Source organism: Lepidochelys kempii, chromosome 6 (assembly GCF_965140285.1).
Source record: "Lepidochelys kempii isolate rLepKem1 chromosome 6, rLepKem1.hap1, whole genome shotgun sequence".
Classification (NCBI taxonomy): domain Eukaryota; kingdom Metazoa; phylum Chordata; order Testudines; family Cheloniidae; genus Lepidochelys; species Lepidochelys kempii.
Genome location: NC_136385.1, coordinates 125005459 through 125019426, shown reverse-complemented (window position 1 = coordinate 125019426; position 13968 = coordinate 125005459).

Sequence of the window (13968 nt, the reverse complement as noted above, 5' to 3'; positions counted from 1 at the left end):
GAAATCAACATATTTTAAAATGTAGAAAACATCCAAAAAGATTTAAATAAATGGTGTTCTATCGTTTAACAGCGCAATTAATCGTGATTAATTTTTTTAATAGCTTGACGGCCCTAAATATCATCATCATTCTCTACCGTTGGCAGCCTCTGTGGCACAGAGGTTACTTTAAACCGCCATCTATTTCTCTAATCTTGCTTTACAGACACTAAGCTTCACTCCATTCCTATGGCATTTCCCCATTTTACTGCTAGGAAATCTGAGCCCAGGCACCCAGGTAATCAGGGGTATAGCTTGGAACAACTGCCAGTCCTAATAATTACTGAATAATGCCGGCTGCCTCTCGGCTGCACCTTCTGTGGCTTAGCTACAAAACATCCTTCCTCCCTCTGTTATTTACTCTTTGTGTTGTAGCTCCCTCCTCCATGATGGTGTCTTGCTGGTTCTGCACGGGGCTTCTTTCAGCAAATGCTCACCCTGAGGCAGCGATGAGCTGCCAAAATCTTAACCACCGGTTCCCTCCTCACCCTACGAGGGGGTCGTGGCCCACCTCCCCCCCCCCGGGACTCCTGCCCCATCCAACCCCCCGCGTTCCTTGACACCCCCCCCCGGACCTCTGCCCCATCTACCCTTGTCCCCTGACTGCCCCCAGAACCGGGCAGGAGGGTCTCGTGGGCCACCGTAGTGAGTGCCCGCCCCGCCCCTAAGAGCCAGAGGGACCTGCCGGAGGGTGAGGTGGGGAGTCCCGGCGGTGCTTACCTGAGGCAGCTCCCAGGAAGCATCCGGCAGGTCCCTCTGGCTCCTAGGGGTGGGGGACCGTAGCTGGGTGGGAGCAGGGGGAGCAGCTGCTCCCCCACTGATCACATCAAAAGTGGTGCCTCAGGCGCCGACTCTGTGGGTGCTCCAGGGCTGGAGCACCCATGGGGAAAATTTGGTGGGTGCAGAGCACCCACCGGCAGCTCCCCGCGCCTCAGCTCACCTCCGTTCCACCTCTGCCTCCTCCCTTGAACGCGCCGCCCTGCCCTGCTTCTCCGGCCCTGGCTTCCCGCGAATCAGCTGTTCGGTGGGAAGCCGGGGAGGGCTGAGAAGCAGGCGGCGGCTTCGTGCTCAGGCCCAGGGAGGCGGAGGTGAGCTGGGGCAGGGAGCGGTTCCCCTGCCTGTCCCTGTCCCCGTCCCCCCCCCCCGGAGTTACCTGCTGTGGCGCGGGCGGCCCTCCTCATGCTCCCCCGCCCGAGCTCCCCTCCACTCCGCCTCCCTGGGCCTGAGCAGGAAGCCGCCGCCTGCTTCTCAGCCTGCCCCAGCTTCCCACGCCAACAGCTGACTCGTGGAAGCGGGGGGGGGGGGGGGAAGCAGAGGAGGCGGAGCAGAGGTGTGCTGGGGCAGGGGGCGGGGCACCAGCCCCGGAGCACCCACGGAGTCGGCGCCTAAGGCCCCACTTTTGGCCGGTTCTTAAATTTAGGAGGCTTCTAAATTTAACAACCGGTTCCAGCGAACCGGTGCGAACCGGCTCCAGCTCACCACAGCCCTGAGGAGCATCCATGTTGAGGCTACAGTCAGCAAAATCTGTCTTGCCATGTTGTAATGAACTCTCATAAGCTTCTGTTCTAAGACTGGCTAAACATACAAATGGTTGATCTTCAGGTCTGCTGGCCTTGTTTAACAGACTAGCCTGAATCTACTACAGTTTTCCTTCAGGGGGTTGTGGATTGACTTTTTCTGCCAAAATTAAATGGCACGTTTGCAGAGTCCAGTTTTGGACGATAGAGGGCATAATGGCTACTGGCTTAACAGACAGCAAACTGTAATTAACAAGAGCTGACCCATCTCCATTGATTCTCTCCACACGGTCAGACACAATTTTCTACTCAGTAGTGTCTCAGTGAATGTAGCAACCCTGTCAATGCTTCATACTGCACCACTACACCAGGGCAATTTTCTGTTTTATCTCTGCCTGGTGCTAGCCCAATGAATTTCTCCTGCCCTTGTTTCTGAGGGGAGAGCAAAACCAGCATAACTCATGTGCTCGCTCATGAGTTAAAGGGGTAGTGGCCTTGTTTTACTTACTTCAAATCCATCAGCCTGGTATTCTCATCTCTTAAAAATCTAGACTTTATTATAGTTTGACAGTGGCAGATCTCAGACTTTCTCCCTCAGACACAGGTATGATTTTGAATGCTGTTGTTTTCGTCTACCTGATTTTCTTAAGTAGTATGAATCCCAATGCATTTCAGCATCACTTCTTCACAACAGGGATTTTTATGATCTTTCATTTAGCTTGATTGTAAAGACAGAACACAAATTGGTAGCTTCCAGAATAATATACCCTCAGTTTATAATAAGACTTATTATACATTTATATTAAATTGTGTGCCCAGGGAACAGAGTGGCAGAAATAGCACCCAGAGGAAACAAATTCTATACTAACCATCCCATGTAACTAACAAAGCTGCTCTAATTCGATTCTTTTCTGATGTAATGTGCCATAGTAACTAGTCAAGGATAATACACCAATCATCACTGTTCTATATTAAAAATAAAAAAGTGTCTCTCTTAAGCTAAATTCATCAAGTGTAAGATACACATTGGCTGGCCCTCTTATCAATCAGGTCAGTTTGAACAGCCCTATCATTTCCTCCTGAACCTACTGCAGGTCATTGTTCCATGTAACATCAAATAGGGCCCTTACTCTCTTCGACTGTCTTCCCCTAGACACAGCTTCTTCACCTTGCTTGTTCCCACCCTAGCCCTTGTAAAGGGCTCAGGTCTATGATAGGAGTGAGTGGATGAGGTTCTGTGGGTCGCAATGTGCAGGAGGTCAGACTAGGTGATCATGATGGTACCTTCTGGCCTTAAAGTCCACGAGGTAAGATGGGATTTGGGAGCATGGGGAGGGGGAGAGCTGGAATCTATTTGATGTCATGAGGAGCAAAGGAGCTTGAATGGCTATTTTGGGGGATAGCGCATGTCAGGTAGAGAAAGGGAGAGTCTTGGAGGAGATAGAGAGCCTTCAAAGGGTACCTATGCTTATCTGAACCAAACCCTAGAGTTTCACCCGTTGTTAGGAAATGGTGGCTAGCAGATAGGGTCCTGGACTGGGCTCAGGATGCCTGGGCTCTACTCCCAGTGCTGTCCTGCAGCGTGAACTCAGGCAAGTCACTTCACCTCCCTGCACTTCTGTTCCTTCTCCCCCCACTTACTGGCCGTGTCTGTAGAGAATGTAAGCTCATTACGTGCACCCTATAAACAGGTCACTGCACCTTCAGCTCTCCTGACAGAGGAGGATATTTAATGTCTGGCTTTAAGTTAGTTTTTAGATTTTTGAGCTCTAATTTATAGGACCAAAATTGCTACCGTTGTCACTTTAGTTTATCCTTGGAAAGCAACTTCACAATAAAATCGACAGCAAGAGGCATGGAGGGCTCACAGGCCAAGTATGCAGTGCTCCCAGCTACAACCTTCTGAATATTATAGAAAAGCTGCAAAGCATTCCCCTCCCTGGCATACACAGCACGTCGGCAAGTGGGCTCAGCCAGCAGGGCATGGAGCTGCCTTTGCTTTAATTTTGCATGAGGGGAAGTGAAATGCACCATCCAGACTTTGACATTTGTAAACCATTAAGAGAAGAAACTACACCCGTATTGTCGGGGCTGGCACAACAAACAGCTGCTGTTCTTCACAATGGAAAAACAAGCAGGAGCAAGTCATCACTGGGCTATTATCCGCAAAGATGGTACCAGCTCCTTGCAAGAGGACATACCACAGATGCCGAATGCAGGAGCAGCATGGAAGATCCTTAGAAGTATTTAAGGGCCTTGTTCCTATTGAAGTCACACCCGCTAGCCGACACGGCCATGCTGGCAAAGCCCCCAGTCTGGATCCAGCTATGCCAAGAGAAGAGTCGTTCTGTCAGTGTAGGTAATGTTCAGGGAGGTGGTGTTACTATACCTGCAGAAACACTCCTGTCGACAGACGCAGCCTCTATGCTAGGACTCTGCTGTGTCTGCAGAGCCTGCGTAGTGGAGATGAGCCTCTAGTCATTTGCTAAAGGCCTCAGAGGGAGAGTCTGGCAGAGCTGGGGTTAGACCATGGTTCCATGCTTTGAGCCAGAGGTATAACTTGCAGCACCAGGAGACAGCCTTGTGGTAGCCTTGCTCGAGCTAGTGCACTAAAAAGAGCGTGTGTCACGTGAATGGCAGACGGGGCTAGCTGCCCCAAGTACAATCCCAGCTGAAATGCCAGGCACGAACTTGGGCAGTTCCTGGCTCCCAGTCCTGTGCTCATACCACTCTGAATAATTATCTGCACAGCCAAGTGTGTTGTGTATCTTGTACCCTCTCGTCAGCATTAACAGCCATGTGTGAAATGGGCGGCCGTTGCTCAGTGGGAGAAGGAGGCCCAAAGCCTAGCTGGCCTGGTAGTAAGAATGCAAGTGGGATATTTGGTCAGTGATCATGTGAATGAATTAAATCACGTAGGCCAAAAGAGAGGGAGGCGATTCACACTGAGCTTCGCGACAGTGGCATTTGCTGAGTAAATACTGTATGCTAAACCGAGGACTGCATCACTGCCCTGCATAGCACCTGTGGCACCTGGGTTGGTGGGGGTCACTCTGCTTTGCAACCCACCCCGGGCAATGTTTGAAATCTCCCCGAAATGGCAAAGCCATTGTACCACTGTGCAGGAGCTCTGAGCTGAAGAGCTGGCCAGACTCACACATGTCCTAACATGCCATTTCCTTGCTCTCCCTTAATAGGTTAAAACCAGAAGCGGATTTACCATGAAACAAACCATTGCGGTGGCACAGGGCCTCCAATGACGGGGGGGTTCCCAAAATGCAGGACAAATATCTGACAACCTCCCCCTGAGTCCTGGCCGGCGGCGCAGCAGGGCTGAGGTAGGGAGGCTGCCTACGTGCCGTGGCCAGTGGCCCCATGCCACTCCTGGAAGTGGCCAGCTGCTGGCACGTCTCTGTGCGCCCCTGGCAGGGGGCAGGTGGCTTGTGTGCTGCTCTTGCCCTGGGCAGCACACGGAGACCCGCTGCCCCTTTCTCCCTCCACGCAGCAGGGCTAAGGCGACTCTCTGCCTACCCTCCCTCCCTCCACGCTGCTTCACTCCCAAACTTCCTCCCAGAGCCCACACCCCCTGCTGCACCCCAACCCCCTGCCCCAAGCAAGGTACCTCACTTTATTTTCACTTACTTCCCATTACTTATAATATAGGAGGAGGGTGAAGAAAAAAAGAATGAAGGGGGAGATAAGAGAGAATGTTCTTTTTCTTGGCTGGGTCCCGGTGGGGGGGAGGGAGGGGGCGGGAAATAAAGCTGCACACAGGGCCCTGCTAACTCTAAATCTGCCACTGGTTAAAATCACAGCAGAGAACCCCCCTCCTGCCCCCCCGCAATAACCACCTCATGCCTAAAGCCCTACCTCCTCCAGCCCAGCCACTCGAAACCACCTCCCAGTCAGTATAAAATCCACTGCACCCCCCTCGCACCATGACTGTAGGCCCAGATTTTCAGTATCTGAATCTGAATCCTTCACACGCCATCAGAAAGGCATGAACAAGGCTGTGCCGTCCCTGTTTGCTGGAATAGCTACCTTGTGGTTTTGCAACTTGTTTTGCAAGTCAAACAATTGCTTAACTGTTGTTGGCCTATCACCCAGCCCCCAGCCTGGAGGACCCAGGGACTGCTATTCATCTGGTCCCTCCCCTAGCCGGCTTGGGTGGCTCTCCCAGGACTCAAAACTGCGGCTGGCCTAGCTCGCCAGGTTGTTGGACCTCACATGCCTTCAGCACCTTCTCACGGTGCTGTCTCTGGGGAAAGTTTTTCAATTTCAAAAGACTGTCTAGGCCTCATCGCAGTAATAGCTGAGCCAGTGCAGGCTCTAGCTTTGTGGTCTTATTCTGCCCCGGACTGTGGTGAAGGCTCCGGCCCCGGTTTTGCTGTTTCTAATGGTAGTACATTTCCCCAGTTACAAATCGGCCTAAATTTAGATCAAGCAGCTGGTCAGTGGGGCTTTAGTAGTGCAATGACTGCATCTCTTTGTCATAAAGAACCATCAGTGGTTCATAAAATGTTCTGAATCCTTTCCGGGATTTCTAGCAGTTTCTTCCCTGGTAGAGAAGATACGTCTGCGATTCCCAATCCGGAGTTCCTCCCAGGAGCCCTGAGCTCATGGCTGCGCCCTGTGTGGTGCACCGTTCTTTTTCACCGACACGTGCGTGGCAGAACTACACATGCTGCTCGCCAAAGGTGTGTGCGGAGGGCTTTGAGTTATATTTCATGCCCTCGTGGCCGACTGCAGTTAGGTGGGGTTTGAGACGCCTGCCTGTGACCCGGGGTTGGTATGCAGGGCGTGTTTGTAGAGTGAAACTAAAAGCCTTACCGCCCTGAAAGAAGTGGGTCCAGGGTTCTTGCTTCTAGGGAATGCCTGAGACAGATGAAACACTTGCTCTGGCCAAGGCATCTCTAATCCCCACATTCCCATCTCCTGGAGGGAGGAGTCGCATTTTGAGAGAGGAGGAGATGTCAAGGCTGCTTCCTCTCTCCCTCGGGAGCGGATTTTCTGCTGAAACTAGCTTCCTCTGGGCTCTTGCTGCCGCCCGGACTCGTCCCCAGGATGCATCATGCTACTACCCTCTTTGTCAGTTGATGGGTTTTCGTGCCCATTTTTGGTCACATGGCCAGTACCGCCAACCCCGTGCATGGAAAAATCATGAGTCAGGCCTCCAGAAGTCCTGAGATTGGCTTTACAATCCTGAGATCGTTTAAAAAGCAATGAATGCTGTGTTGCTTTCCTCTGCCTTCTGGTTTCTGTGCATTTAGGGTGCATCATGTTTTCAGGCTTTCCTCCACCACCTGGAGAGAGAGAAACGCAATTTATTGTTTTAAATGCAAGCTGAGATTCTCATGCAATCTCTTGACTCCAGCAGCCAGGCAAGTAGCACGAGCCTCATGATCCACGTGAAAGCTGCTAACACTGCATGGCCCTATTTTAACCCAGGAGATTTCAATCAGAAACCCCAAAGAGTTATTGTTTAGTTGTTTATGGGTTGGTGTTTTTGTTTCCCTCCCCCCATTAAAAAGTTCATTTCTTCAAGAAGCTTAACAATATTCTGTGAATGTCACAGATACACAGGGGAGAATAAAGCCAAAGGCTGAAGGTAACAAACACAGCTGAAGGAACTATTTTCATCCAATCCTTCCCCAGCCTTCCTCTGGGCCAACATTAGCCAGCCCCAGGTGCTCCAAAATGTGAAAGAAAGGCAGGCAGTTACTTGGAAAAGGGTATGTCACGGTTACAAGGCTAACTGCACCTGTGAGCCCTCTCCAGTCTGAGCGCCCCCCTGCAGGTGACAGGCCCCGTGCCCTCACCTCTCTCAGGGTGGAAACCTGCAATTCTCCCTCTCTTTTAGACTGGCTATAGCCCCCTGTATCCCAACTGTGATTTCTCAGCAGATCCAACTGGGCTTGGGATCTGCACATCTTCCCTCCACGAGCTGTGACCAGCGGTTCATACGGTGACCAGACAGCCTTCTTAAACCAAAGTACTGTTTGATCTTAGCAGCAGGAACAGTAAAAAGTAAAGCATGGAAGCTCATCTGTTTCAGACTCCCTTGCAAGACCTGTCTCTGCGTCAGCTCCCGGACACCTGCCCCTGAAAGCAAGTGAGCGAGCGAGAGTCGTTTTAACCCTTTTAAGTCCTATTCAGCTGCCCACTCGCAGTCTTTGCAAAAAGCTGTGTAACTTTGGGCTGGAGCCAAGGAAGAGGGATTTTCACAGCTAATAGCCCAGGCATTGTTTCTTACCCTCCTGACCTGTTTAGTCACCAGTGTTTTCTCTGGACCTGTTGTGTTAAATTCCTGCTTGTTTCCTGCCAAGTTAATAAATGTAACTAACACATGAGTGCAGTGGATTAATCCCATGTCGTCATACAGGAAACATTCCCATGACTGGGTCACATACAATGCTCATGAATTAATACAGAACGGTATTGCTAAATTATTACATATGAGCCCCTCCTCCTTCATGGGCTAAGCTTGGGAGGGTGGGGGGAGAAGTAAAATAATAGAAATATATAATAGCTGACACCATTAAGGGCTGGAGAGGTGTTTTAAATGGAAAATCAATTATATTTAGAGAGCGTGTCCATATATTCTGGAGCTGTTAAAGAGTGTGCATCACTAACCTGAGATTTGGAATGCCCTGATCAGTGTGATCCACATATTTGGTTCCCCCAGTCCCTCTCCTATCCTTGCTTTATGCTCTGATCTGCGTGGGACCCTAATCTCGCAACTCATGTTGGCAGATTACTGCTCCCATGCGGCACCCCACTGCAGCTACAAGATCAGGGCCATAAACTGTCAGGTCTTCAGGTCAAAGACTGTGCTTCTCCTACCAGGCTATTATATTTTTGAGTGTTGAATAAATAATAAAGTATAGGTGTGTGTGTATGTAATATAAAAGGATCCCACCATTGGCATGCAGCCACTTCTGGGGTGGAAGGCAGAAGCTGTTTAACAGTGCACAACAACACTCTAGGACAGTTCAAGACAGAGAAGTGATAACTGTGAATCATAATATTTATTGGAAGTGGTTCTTATGTTTCCCGGGCAGTAAACCAGTGATTCTATTTCTTACTCCCAGGAGACAAAGCTTAACAATGACAACAGCCACGCCTAGGCATGTGACCACATGAGTAAGGATCCTGTGAGTCATGCTATCTAAAGCAAGGCAAAGTACACAGCACACACTGTTAGTTCTCGCTAGACCAAATAGTTCTGTGTGCAGAGGGGCTTGTGGAATCGAGCCCTGTAATAGCTACAGGCCATCGACTCCCTGCTTCTAGGCAGTGCTGTTTATTGTAGCAAAGGGGAAAAATGAACCAAAAGCTGAGGGTTGGGTTCATCTTGCAATTGTCATCACATATTTTCTTCAACTTTTGGGGGGTTTTCGTCAAAAACAAAAGGCAAAGCTTTGTTTTGCTTGTGTTAAAAACGGGGATGGGGAGGGGGGATCAGGTTGGGATTTTAAACGAAAACCTGAAAATTTTCAGCCCCACAGGCATTTTTGGTGAAAAGTGCATTTGTCGCGCATGCCATTTGCTGCTGGGAGGGGCGGGAGGGAGGGCATCTTAATGGAACAGTTTAGCCCTGCTCTCGTTAACGTACACAAGGGATGAATGGCACTGGTGCCTAGGCTACCAGGTTTTGTGCACACTAGTTTGTAACATGGTTGGCTCTGAACATGTCCACGTACACCCTGGTTAATACTTACTCAAAGGCCCTGATTTAGGGTAGCCCTTATGCATATGCTTAAGCGCTACACTGACTAGAGGAAAGGAGGACTTGTGGCACCTTAGAGACTAACAAATTTATTTGAGCATAAGCTTTCACGAGCTACAGCTCACTTCATCGGATGCATTCCAATGTAGCTCACGAAAGCTTATGCTCAAATAAATGTGTTAGTCTCTAACGTGCCACAAGTCCTCCCTTTTCTTTTTGCGAATACAGACTAATACGGCTGCTACTCTGAAAACTGACTAGAGAGGGAGTACTTGTGGCACCTTAGAGACTAACCAATTTATTTGAGCATGAGCTTTCGTGAGCTACAGCTCACTTCATCGGATGCATACTGTGGAAACTACAGAAGACATTATATACACAGAGACCATGAAACAATACCTCCTCCCACCCCACTCTCCTGCTGGTAATAGCTTATTTAAAGTGATCATCAAGTTGGGCCATTTCCAGCGCAAATCCAGGTTTTCTCACCCTCCACCCCCCCACACAAACTCACTCTCCTGCTGGTGATAGCCCATCCAAAGTGACCACTCTCTTTAAAATGTGTATGATAATCAAGGTGGACCATTTCCAGCACAAATCCAGGTTTTGATTATCATACACATTTTAAAGACAGCGGTCACTTTGGATGGGCTATTACCAGCAGGAGAGTGAGTTTGTGTGTGTGTGGGGGGGGGGGGGGGCGGAGGGTGAGAAAACCTGGATTTGTGCTGGAAATGGCCCAACTTGATGATCACTTTAGATAAGCTATTACCAGCAGGAGAGTGGGGTGGGAGGAGGTATTGTTTCATGGTCTCTGTGTGTATATAATGTCTTCTGTAGTTTCCACAGTATGCATCCGATGAAGTGAGCTGTAGCTCACGAAAGCTTATGCTCAAATAAATTGGTTAGTCTCTAAGGTGCCACAAGTCCTCCTTTTCTTTTTGCGAATACAGACTAACACGGCTGTTACTCTGAAACCTGACTAGAGAGGCTTTCCTAAATCAGGGCCTAAACGCTATTCACTTTTGCCTGGGCTGCCACAGGTTGTCTTCATGCAACATTATCTTTGCATATTTAACCCTGCCTGTGTTACTGGTTTGGCTGGTTCACATTCCTCCCAGCTCTCTCCGTGCAGCAGAAAAATCCCAGGATGCGGTGACACATGTGCCTCCTCTAGGCACTGTCGCCCCTGCTTAGGCAGTAGGGGGCAGCTCCCCTGACTGTCCCAGCGTGCACCAATGCCAGTGAGCTTTAGGTGTGTGTGCGTGCAAACATAGCTGCATTGTGACAAAAGTTGCTGTAAGTAGAAAATTCAAATCCCATTTTTCAAATGATTAACATGCAGCCAAACCTCCAGCCCTACTCTATCTCCCTCTAGCTGCCCCCCCCTTGGGGCACAGACACCCCACATAGAGCTGTGCTCCATGACTTGCAAAGCTGAAGGACCCCCTGCATGAATTCCCATGTGCAACAAGCCCTGTGCAATGGAACCACAGTACAATTATTCACCCTACAGAATTTTTGCTGCTGACCTATGAGGTAATTGTGAGGCGGTGTATTAATTTAGATGGAATATATGGGCCCAAAAGTCAAAAGCTGTTAACATAACCCAGTCACTGTCCAACATTAGCCAATTTTAAACAAGGTTTGGTATGCAGCGACCTCAACCTGCTTGGTACCATGGCAAACATGCCATTAACAAGCCTTGTAACCTTTTGTTAAAGACACAGAAAAGAATGCACAACGGTTAAGGCATCTGAACTCTAAAGTAGTAAATAAGGCTTTCATTTTCACAATGTCCTTTGTTCCCTTTCCCTTTAGCTGGAGAGAGTTTTCGAGGTAAAAATCCCTTTGTCTGACAATCTCTTAGTGGGTATCATAGATAGTAATAACTCTCTGCTGGGTAAAAGGAAAGTTAGTTGAGATGAGCTGGAGCCAGGGGTGCTGGAACAATTTGCATAGTGCGGGTGCTGAGAGTCATTGACCCAAACTAAAAACCCTGTGGCTGGAAACCACTTCAAGCCAGGGGGTGCAGTCAGACCTGAGTTCCAGCACCTATGCCAGGAGCTGCAGCGGTTGTTGTTAAGGACAAATCCCATTTCATCCCAGGTGGAGCCAATACAGGTGGCGATGTTATCTGGGTCTCTCGCTCTATCTCTCTGGCCTGGTTTGGTCAGGACATCTCTCAGGACTAGGATGATGAAGGCCTAGGGTCTTAGAAGAGGTGGGGGTGGCAGCCATGATGGTGACCCAGTTCCTTGGTCTGTTCTTCATTATTGTCCCCCCAAACTCTCCTTCTTTCAGGACCTGCGGTGGGGTGTCTGCCCCACATCAGGCCTGAAGGGGTTAAGGTGGCTAGGTGGGCCAATTAACTGCCTAGGCTGCACATGGAGGAGGAGGAGCCAGGAAGCAATGAGGACTAATTAGAGGTGAAGTTCAGCTGTGGAGGAACAGGAGGGGCCTGTCTACAGCCCATTAGCTGAGAACAGGAAGGAATTGTGTAGGCCAATTGCCCTTAGGTTCTGTCTAGCTAAAATTATGAAGAGAATAGTGACAGAAAGATTGGTGGCCTCTTTGGAAAATAATGGCATTACAGATAAGGTGCAGAATGGTTTTAGGAGAGGAAGATGCTCCATTGCTAAATGAGAAATGGGAATACCAAAAAGTATGAGGCACAAGGGCTCCATGATAGCGGTCTTTCTAGGTACTGAAAAGACATATGACATGCGATGGATGGAAGGTTTGTTGTACAAAGTAGGTGCACTAGGGATAAGGGAAAGAATGTATGGGTGGATTAGAGAATTTTTGAGTGAAAGGACCATGCAGGTCTGAGGTGGGAAAGTTACATCCAATATATATAATATTAAAAATGGTACACTACAGGGAAGTATTATCAGCCTGACCTTATTTAATATTATGGTCTAGTTATTACTTAGTCCTGCTTTCAGTGCAGGAGACTGGATTAGATGACCTCGCGAGGTCCCTTCCAGTCCTTAGTATTATCTAGACCATCCCTGACAGGTGTTTGTCCAACCTGCTCTTAAAAATCCCCAAGGATGGAGATTCTACAACCTCCCTAGGCAATTTATTCCAGCGCTTAACCACTCTGACAGTTAGGAAGTTTTTCCTAATGTCCAACCTAAACCGCACTTGCCACAATTTAAGCCCATTGCTTCTTGTCCTATCCTCAGAGGTAAAAAAAACCACAATTTTTCTCCCTCCTCCTTGTAACAACCTTTTATGTACTTGAAAACTGTTATGTCCCCTCTCAGTCATCACTTTTCCAGACTAAACAAACCCATTTTTTCCAGTCTTCCCTCATAGGTCATGTTTTCTAGACCTTTAATCATTTTTGTTGCTCTTCTCTGGACTTTCTCCAATTTGTCCACATCTTTCCTGAAATGTGGCACCCAGAACTGGACACAATACTCCAGTTGAGGCCCAATCAGCACGGAGTAGAGCGGAAGAATTACTTCTCGTGTCTTGCTTACAACACTCCTGCTAATACATCCCAGAATGATGTTTGCTTTTTTTGCAACAGCGTTACACTGTTGACTCATATTTAGCTTGTGATCCACTATGACCCCCAGATTCCTTTCCACAGTACTCCTTCCTAGGCAGTCATTTCCCATTTTGTATGTGTGCAACTGATTGTTCCTTCCTATGTGGAGTATTTTGCATTTGTCCTTATTGAATTTCATCCAATTCACTTCAGACCATTTCTCCAGTTTGTCCAGTTCATTTTGAATTTTAATCCTATCCTCCAAAGCACTTGCAACCCCTCCCAGCTTGGTATCGTCTGCAAACTTTATAAATGTACTCTCCATGCCATTATATAAATCATTGATGAAGCTATTGAACAGAACCGGACCCAGAACCGATCCCTGCGGGACCCCACTCATTATGCCCTTTCAGCATGACTGTGAACCACTGATAACTACTCTCTGGGAACGATTTTCCAACCAGTTATGCACCCACCTTATAGTAGCTCCATCTAGGTTGTATTTCCCTAGTTTGTTTATGAGACGGTCATGCGAAACAGTATCAAAAGCCTTACTAAAGTCAAGATATACCACGTCTACCCCTTCCCCCCTCCTCCCATCCACAAGGCTTGTTACCCTGCCAAAGAAAGCGATCAGGTTGGTTTGACATGATTTGTTCTTGACAAATCCATGCTGACTGTTATTTATCACCTTATTATCTTCTAGGTGTTTGCAACTTGATTACTTAATTATTTGCTCAATTATCTTTCCGGGTACAGAAATTAAGCTGAGTGGTCTGTAATTCCCCAGTTTGTCCTTATTTCCCTTTTTTATAGATGGGCACTAGATTTGCCCTTTTCCAGTCTTCTGGAATGTCTCCTGTCTTCCATGACTTTTCAAAGATAATCGCTAATGGCTCAGATATCTCCTCAGTCAGCTCCTTGAATATTTTAGGATGCATTTCATCTGGCCCTGGTGATTTGAAGACATCTAATTTGTCTAAGTAATTTTTGACTTGTTCTTTCCCTATTTTAGGCTGTGATCCTCCCACTTTTTGCTGGGGTGGACCCTGCCCCCTTCCCCTCATCTTCTCCCCTAGGCCCCACACCTGGCCAGGCCTGTGTGGAGCCTGTCTGGGGAGTCCGGGCAGTTGTGGGAGCTGTGTGGACCCTCCACCTACCCGCCATGCAGGGGGGCTGAG